The sequence below is a fragment of the Amblyomma maculatum genome, chromosome 10 (genome assembly GCF_055883805.1).
Source record: "Amblyomma maculatum isolate TAMU_Amacu chromosome 10, ASM5588380v1, whole genome shotgun sequence".
In the NCBI taxonomy this organism is placed as follows: domain Eukaryota; kingdom Metazoa; phylum Arthropoda; class Arachnida; order Ixodida; family Ixodidae; genus Amblyomma; species Amblyomma maculatum.
In genome coordinates this window covers 21,494,688-21,503,404 of record NC_139353.1, presented here as the reverse complement: position 1 = coordinate 21,503,404, position 8,717 = coordinate 21,494,688, and the positions used below count along the sequence as shown (strand labels likewise).

The 8,717-nt window shown below is 43.7% G+C and overlaps 1 long non-coding RNA gene across 2 annotated transcripts; it reads left to right on the top strand.

Moving 5' to 3' along the window:
* Positions 1–208: 208 nt before the first annotated feature.
* LOC146175804 (uncharacterized) lies at positions 209–8,027 on the top strand. 2 transcript variants are annotated; one of them, XR_014701472.1, is made up of 3 exons: positions 209–692; positions 3,586–3,764; positions 7,855–8,027. It is a non-coding gene; the product is annotated as an uncharacterized LOC146175804 (long non-coding RNA). The 2 variants fall into 2 exon arrangements; XR_014701471.1 differs by lacking the exon at positions 209–692 and adding an exon at positions 698–811.
* Positions 8,028–8,717: the final 690 nt, after the last annotated feature.

The following is an 8,717-nucleotide window of genomic DNA, read 5'->3' as shown; positions in this document are numbered from 1 at the left end:
GGCACATACAGGGTGGCTGCACAGTTTAAAAGATCACTGAACAGGGGTAGAAGGGGAGCCTCAGATCTTAACCCAAGCCAACGTTTCGACAAGTGGATTTGTCTTCGTCTAGCTGCCCAAATGAAGACAAGTCCTCTTTATAGAACTGTGGCTCGACTTGCAAATTGAGGCTTCCTCTCAACCTTCGTTCGGTGCTCTGGCACATACAGGGATACAAAAGAAAAAATTCACAGTTCAGAGTTTAATGCGGGGAAACAAGTTTAAGGCCATGCGGCACATTAGTAGTACGCCACGCAGCAGCCTGAAAATGTCTTGTAATAACCTCTGTGTGAATGTGAAATTTGAATTTCCTTGTAGGGAGCCAGTACTAATGCTTTTAACTATCTTGCTTGAGGTTAATATTCTTTATCGACCCAGCACGTTGTCTCTCTGCCATACTGATATTGCTGCAGGACTAGAAAAACTTTATTGCCATATGAAATATACCTTTAGGTGCAGCTATTGCCTTGTTTAGTTTTATTTCATCTGACATAAAGGCAAAAAAATGCACCAATTTTACCATACATCTTCATGCAGGTGTTAAAACTTGGCATCTGATGGAGTCCGTCTCCCAAGCTTCATAGCTGGACCTTTGTGTAACAAAGACTGCAGGCTTGGTTCATGCTGGAAGCTGCACTTTCCAGCCATTCAAGGTCTACACTGCATGGATGCTACTTTCATTTCTGGGCACATCGCTACTCCAGTCTGTAACATGGTACAGTGCCAGCTGACCTGACAGTGCTGTTTTGCTGGGTCATTGTTATTTGTACAGGTGTGTTATTGTGAGCCTCAATTGCATCATGTATGTTTACTGGATTAATATAGACATACTCATGTTACTTTTGTTAGGGCCATCAGCATGCTTAACCCGAATGCTCAACAGCGTGCCCTAAACTGACGCAGGCATTGCAAAGTGTTGGCCACTGGAGCTGAGACAAGGCCTCAGCATATTTGTGGTGGCTGACGACAGCTGGAGGGCAGTTTGATACAAGTTGTTTTCGACTTTCTGAGGGAGTGCACTCTTGACAAGGCTGTAACGCTGCAACTGCATTTTGCTCGTGCTCCCTTTTTTTTTCCTGCTTGAAACAAAGTTTAGGAAAGGAGGAGCGAATGTGGATTCATGATGTTTATAAAGTTGAATGACAAATACATATGCTGGCTACAGTTCAGCTTTTTGAGGCCAAACTTCTTTATTCTCAGGTTCATGACTTCATGAGCTTTGATTCTAAACCTGAAATGTGCATGAGCAGTCACACATCATGTCAAATTGCTAAGCAAACTTCTTGTTTTCTGTGTGCGCATGTAATTTTCTTAGTTTGTAATTTTCATCTGACTACTCAGTACACTATAGAATGCTTGCACGTTTGGTGTTTTTCATGTAAGTTATTTATTGAAACTGAGGGGAAATAGTCTCTTCCCGAATAGTACATATCAAAGGTGAAACTATAGCCTAACAGAAAAACACACTCACATGGAAGGCAACAAGACACAAGGTTGACCAACAACTCATCCTTATTCCAGGGCGCAGACGAATATAAACGTGAAAGGGAGAGGGAATTTGGGGCATTATTAACACAAAAAAATGACGTGCGTGAGATTAAAAGCTAAAACCAATGTGAGGAAACGCGGCTGAAACACCAGCACCGCGATAACAAAAGGGTGGGTGGAACGGTGATGGCTGGAGACACCAATGAGAGCCACCTTAGTCAAGCACTAGGGTGCTAAAAACTTGTACAACTGTCCGAGGTATTTCTTCGTTTTGACGAGTGCCACAAGACAGTGCTGATGAAGATCCCCGTAGTCATCAATTGCCACCGCTTCCAGCGCTGCCTGCATTCACTGCACATTCTTGTTGTGGGCTCCCAATGCTTGCAGTGTTGAGACAAATGCCCCCCTCCCGAGAAGCATTGTTGGAATACCTTGCGTGCTTCTTTGCTCGTTCATTATAGCACCTACCAATCTGTTTTACGTACACTTTACCACACTAGATGGGAAACCTGAAGCCAACACCACTTCACAACCACGCATATCGCACCTAGGCACCTTTTCAATATTATTAACCTTTGAGCACATTAAAACGCTTAGGGGGGCATACATCTCAGCACTGCAACCATTGCAAGCCCACAGGATTTGCCCACTGGTGCACGAGCTGACCTGCTTGGCTAGGAAGAGCACCCAGGTAACTCAAAACGTGCTGTAAGCAGTGGCAATTAATGACTATTAGCATGGCCTCTGTGGCACCTACTGAAGAAGAGCAGAAACGTCTTGGACAGTCCTACAAGTTTTTAGTGCCCTAGTGTTTGACTAAGTTGGTTTTCTTGTTTGTGCTTCTAGCCGCCCCAACCTCCCCCCCCCCCCCCCCCCCCCCCTTTTTTTTGTTGTCGTCGCTTGTGTTTAGCCACATTTCTTCACGCATTGGTTTTAGATTTAATCTCTTCCAGGTTGGCCTTTTACAGCACCCATGTTCATACATTTTCTTCTTGATATTCTGCTCTTATCCTGCGGCATTGACTTCATTCATTTCATTGTGACAACTGAGTGCATTTTTCGTGTTAACGCCCTTCACTTCTTTACCCTCTTCCTTTTGCTTTCATATTCTTCTGCATCCTTGAACAAAGATTAGTTGTTAGTCAGCCTCATGTACTTTCGTATTCCTTGTGTCTTTTTCTGTTAGGCTATAGCCTCAACTTTGACATGAAACAACTAGCTCAGATCTAGATCATCCTGGAGTAGTAAATGTTCTGGCTAAAGATTTCATAATACTCAGATATTTCGAGCTGTTTTTAAAAGCTTAAAGATGACACCTTGAACTGAAAAGAAAAAGAACTAAATCGATAATGAATGATTTTGTAGTGACAAGTTCTTCATGCATAATATAGAAGTACAGCTCATATTCATTTTTTTTTTTTCAGAAATTTTAAAGGTTTTTATTATTTTTTGGACACTTAACTCCCTGACAACTTTCTTGTGTTTGACAGCGAAGGCTACACAAGAAAGGGAATGAGTCCAGCCTTTGTGTCCATGCCACTGACAGTGGGTTGTTCAGGGGAGGGGTGATGAGGGGAGGTTGAAAGGATGGTGTGGGGTTTTTGCTGTCCCGACAGTATGGGGGCAAAAGCCTATTTCTTTCCCTTTCTTGTGTAGCCTTCACTGCATAGCCACTGAGTTTTTCATGAATACAGTCGTACAGTAGTCAGAAAAATTCAAAAGTCTATCACATGATAGGATCTTTAACCCCTAGATAGGGAAATGGCTTTTGACTGTAGTAAATGCTGCAAATTATAAAAAAAACATTGAGAGGATCAAGCATCCAGATGCATTCAACATGGAATGGCCATAAAGAAAGGATGTGTTATTATTGTGGTTACTGCACTGTTCTGTCAGAATAATCTCGGGTTCTTCCTCTATGCATTGTAAGTGCACATTATTAGCTATGCCTATAGATAAGCTGCTACATTATGAACCCACTGTGCATGGCATTTTCAAGCTATTAAGTTTTCTGTATCATTCTTTCAATGTGCCTGAGAGCCACCTTTATAACTGCAGGTGTGGTTATGGCTGGGCTGCTTGTGCCACTCAACACCGATTTGGTCCTGGAAATTGCTGGAACACCTTGGATGCGTGAAAGAGCTGCTGTCCAGAGCCTAACTGCGGAAGCCTGTTGCTACATTGCAGGCTCAACTACCATGGAGCACACCATGCCATTTTAGTCGACATATTCAAAAGTAAGTGAACTTTCCCAGTAGAAATTCTATTATACTGAATATATTTTCAGTATTTTAGGATATGTACTTAGTACTTAGATCATCTTAGCGTGAGCCACTTTGGTGCTTTAAACCCCATGAACCAAGCAAGGCTGAATTTGAGAAAGATGGCTTCAGAGTATGAAACAGCACTGAAGAAGGGTAGAGGGGAAGCCTCAATTCGCAAGCTGAGCCAGTGTTGTGACAAGGGGACTTGTCCTTGTCTGGGTAGCACCATCATAACTAGCAGGGTTTAAATGCACTTTTGCCTCAGAAGAACGAAAGCTAGGGAGGGAGAAGAAAGAAGCAGGGTAAGGAGTGAAAGAATGTTTCCTCGGGGTATGAATTTATGAGCCTGGAACCGGTGAACCCTGTGACCTGAAAACGAAAATAAAAAGTGGCAGTAGCAGAAAAAGGTATAATTCAAGGTAGATAATGACTCAACATTTAAAGCAGGTTTAAGGGGCACTCAACTTCTGACTTTTTTTGGGGGGGGGGGGAGGGGAGGGGGGAGGTTGTTTTCGTAGTCCGGTTTGAGCGAAGGACCTGCAGATGCTCCCTTCGTCTGATGCGTGCATATGAGTGCATTGAGACAATTCAGTAAATGCTTGGTAGGGTAGTAAAAGAAACAAAAAGATAGTGTGGCTAGATATTGTTAATTTTCGAAAGGAGAAAGAGAAAGTCACTGCTTGCAATGGAAGTCGGCATCGCAGTGTAGTAGCGCAGTCCAGAGTACCATCGTTCCGTGCGGTGTGCGCCACCAGCAACGACAGGCACTGGCATTGCCATTGCATGACACATCTCCAGGGTTTGTTGCCTCATGCTGTTGCGCCTGTATGCGCAAAAGCATCGCTGCCGCACTGGCATTGCCATTGCATGACACATCTCCAGGGTTTGTTGCCTCATGCTGTTGCGCCTGTATGCGCAAAAGCATCGCTGCCGCTCGGCGATGCCTCCGCTCGCCACTTCGCTGTAAGCGGGTCAAGCTCTTCGTGCACTTCGAGTAATGCGGCTTAAAATAAATGCGTTTGGGTCGGGACCGAAAGATATTTCGAATAAAATGATATCGTTATAACGAGGGATTACTGTAGTGCAAATATCCCGAAAGGAAAATTAGAATTCCTTACATACATTCCCTCTGCACTATAGCTAGTAGGGACAACACTCCCATAAAGCATTAATTGTACAGTTTATTCTCAGCATGTGTAAAATCCACTACCCCCCCTTCAGACAACAGCAAAGCTGCAAGTGTTTTTCTAAACACGTTTCCTTGTCACCACTGCTTTGGCTCCACTTGAATCCTTTTCTTCAGATAATGTCTCGCTAGGCAGGTGTAGTCTACTCTGATTTGCTTTTTTTTTTCTATTGTCCTCTTCTGGAAAGCTCAGTATTCCCCTGTGGCCATATATCTTGTTAGATCTCTTTACGATGCCTGTCTGTACCCTTTCAAGAAACAGGTGTCATAATCCAACCTGCTTCAGGTGGTTATCTTGTAGCTTATCCTGCTGCTGCCACTCTTTATTTTCATTTTAGGTCACCTTGTCACAGGTTGCAGGCTCATAGAAATTGATACCCAAGAAAATATTCTTTCACTCCTAGCCCTGCTTCAAGCTTGCATCTGTACAAGACATGGCAGAACAGAATTTGTCAAGGTACATGGGTGCCTTCAAACGTTATTAGCACTGACTTGGTCTTTCTCATCATTCAAGTGGAAAGGATCGTCGCATGCCGCGGTTGAAGAGTTTATAAATGTTCGGTTTCCGAAAGACCTTTTCCAGTTTCGTGAATTACGTCCCGGTACGAATTCACGGGGGCCATCATGCAAGATTGGATGATATGAGTTTTGGCTTGAATGAATAACGAGGTAACTGCTGCTACCTTTTGCGCAGTGAATTCGTTGGTGGTCTTCAGAAGGATGACATTCTGGTGGTACTTGATTTTCAGAGTTCTTTTTAGCCCTCCCTCTTCCCTACCTGGCTTTTGTACAGAAGCAAAGGTGCATTTAAACCCTGCAGTAATGATTGAACTGCCCAGATGAGAAGTTCTCTTGTCAAAATATTGGCTCAGCTTGCAAACTCCAACTTGCCCTAGACCCTTCCTCACAGCTCTTTTATAAACCAACCGGCCTACTTACTTTAGCTTGCGCAGCCATATACTATAAAAAAAGATGTTCACTCTGTCAAGCAACAATAAATTGTGGATTGAGGTGAAGATGTTTCTGACATAGAGTGCTGCACCACTGTCAGGCTAAGTTAATGTACACCTTCTTTTGACCCTATGCAGCATTTTTGAACATCAGCTTCTGCCTAGTGCATGATATGGAATTTTGTAGGCTGTGCACCAGCCTTAACTTTGCATAATTTTGAGTGTCTGCTGCAATAGTCTAATGTGACTAGTGGTGGTGATCCACTTGGTCTGAAGCAGCCTCAGTTGTAATGCCACACCTTATTGACCAAGGGGCGGCACCTAATGTCTGCTGGCTGCCTTGCCCATGTGTGCAAACTGTTCAGCTATGGTATACAAAAGCACATAGAAAGTTCTGTTGAATTAAAACAAACATGGAATGCATGTTTGAAATGAACAATACCAAATAAAGAGGCAGAAGTGAACTGTTTTGTGACTATATTTCAGCAACCCTTTGGCCATCAGTTATGACCAATACAATAGTTAAGCAATTAAACATACTTATGCAAAAAATATGGTTCACTGCATTTTCTACCTGTTATATCACGAGATGTAAGTTTGGTTTGGCTCTTTAGGTTTAGTGTCCCAAAGTGGCTAAGGCTATGAGAGACACCATAGTGGCGGGTTCAGGAAATTTCGACCACCTGGGGCTCTTTAATGTGCACTGATATCGGACAGCACAGGGGCACCTTGCTTTTTCCATCCATCAAGAAGCGGCTGCTATGGCCCAGATATAAATATAAAGTGCTAACCGCATGAGTGACACTTCACGGCGGTGGGCTGAAGGCGCGCGTCTTTGGGGAAAGGCCGCGGCGCTGCTCTAGATCAGCCGTCGTCAAACTGTTCTCTCTCATTCCTTCCGCGCGTGGCTCGAAAAACTTCGCGCATCAAAATGCCGAGGGTGGTGCGATAGTCTTTGGGGAAGGACCAGTGAAATTGGAGTTCGATGTACGACGCAGCTTCCCTATACTTTTGCATGGAGTTTTCAAGGGGATATTCCACGAGTTTGATAGAACCATAATTCGAATTATCCTGGTTCAGCTCTAGTCATTATCTGCGAGTACTTGCCAAATCTACCCTATCCCATCATATTTTTCGTTATTTTCCTTTCGTTGTCTAGATCTGTTGTTACTGCCTGTCCTAAGTATATATATTCTTGCTACTTTTAGTACTTCGCTACCTATTGGTAAACTGCTATTCCTTCCCGAGGCTGTTAAACATTACTTCTGTCTCCTGCGTGTTGATCTTTAGACCTACCTTTCTGTTTCTCCTGCCTAGGTCATCAATAATTTTTTGCAGTGGGTTAAAATGTTAAGCATGGAGGTTGAAAGCAAAATGCAGTTTCTCAAAGCGAAATAAACTCAGGACTACAGAGATTGAGAGCTTGTTCGAGAGGTAGAAAGCGAGAGAGTGTTTACAGTTTACCAGGTTCGTTGACGCCGGCATCTTTGAAATTCGAAACTTGGGCTGCACTGCTGGCTGGGCATCTATGCAAAGCATCTACCAAGCGAGCTGCGCAGTGCTGCGAGGAGCCAAATTCTTTCAGCAGCATGCACACCGGTGCCAGCATGTTGCCTCTCCCCCATCTCCTCTGCAGGCCATGGTGTGGCTTATCAAGTGCATGCCTTTTAGAGGCTAAGTTATAGCCTTGACTCAAATTTGTGTGACCTGCTACCGAAGCGTCTCCCCCCCATCTCAAGGGGTCCAATGGCTGAAAACCACTGTTCTAACATGCACAGTGCTACAGGGATGTGTCAAAATGGAACTGCCATGTTTCATTTTGCTATTTTTGTGTACTACCACTTGCATAGCCATATGCAAGATCTATTTGTGTATGGCATGGGCTGATGAAGGAGAATTGAAAAGATACGTGTTTTCTTTTTTTCAGATTGTCTGATGCAGTACATAGCAAAACACCCGAAAACAGATGTGCCTGATGAAGTACAAATTCAGTCATGCCGCCAACATCTGCGGCGCTTCTTCATTGAGGCCAGCCGGCAAGGACATCGCAGGAAAATCTCAGTTGCCGATGATTCCAATAAAGCTGGAATCTGAGCTCGACTTTCTATATGCTGCTTATTCAGTGCGTGCTTCAGTAGGTGAGCCATTTCTGCTGCTACCTGGATGCACAGAAGCTGTAAGCTTGCATGCTCAGTATATCACTTAGCAGGTTAGCAAATACAGTATCGGCTCCTTAGCCATCAGGGAAAATAGGGGCACTACCAGCATTCTGTATTTTCTTCACCAATGAACTGTAACTATATGTGGTACAGAAGATGACACACCATTCAGTGTGCTGTACCACGGCCGGTCTCGAGGGAGAGCGCGCTTCTCTTCTCTTACGGCCTCACCTAGTGGGGTCTGTTTTGACCTCCCGCCGCACCTCGGTGGGGTCGCCACCGCCCCACTGCTGTGCCTCTGCTACCGCCGTTCATGCGCAAAGGAAACGCACTCACTCTTTAAAACAGCATTTTAAAATAATGTTTAAATACAACACATTTCCTAATATATAAATTATAATATTAAAAACTCAACCTTAGAGTCTACTTTGACTGTTATGCTAATACTTTATATCATGCAAGCATTATGCAACTCGCATTACATTTTTATGAAATTATTTCCATCTTCGATGCTATATATGGATGGTTTTGCATCTAGCGCTGAAAGACGGTTTTGCTGTTGCAGAGGAGTTGCTGTAATGTTAGCCTTGAAGAAGCTTCAATGTGATCACTGCTGATTTTTTTTTTTTTT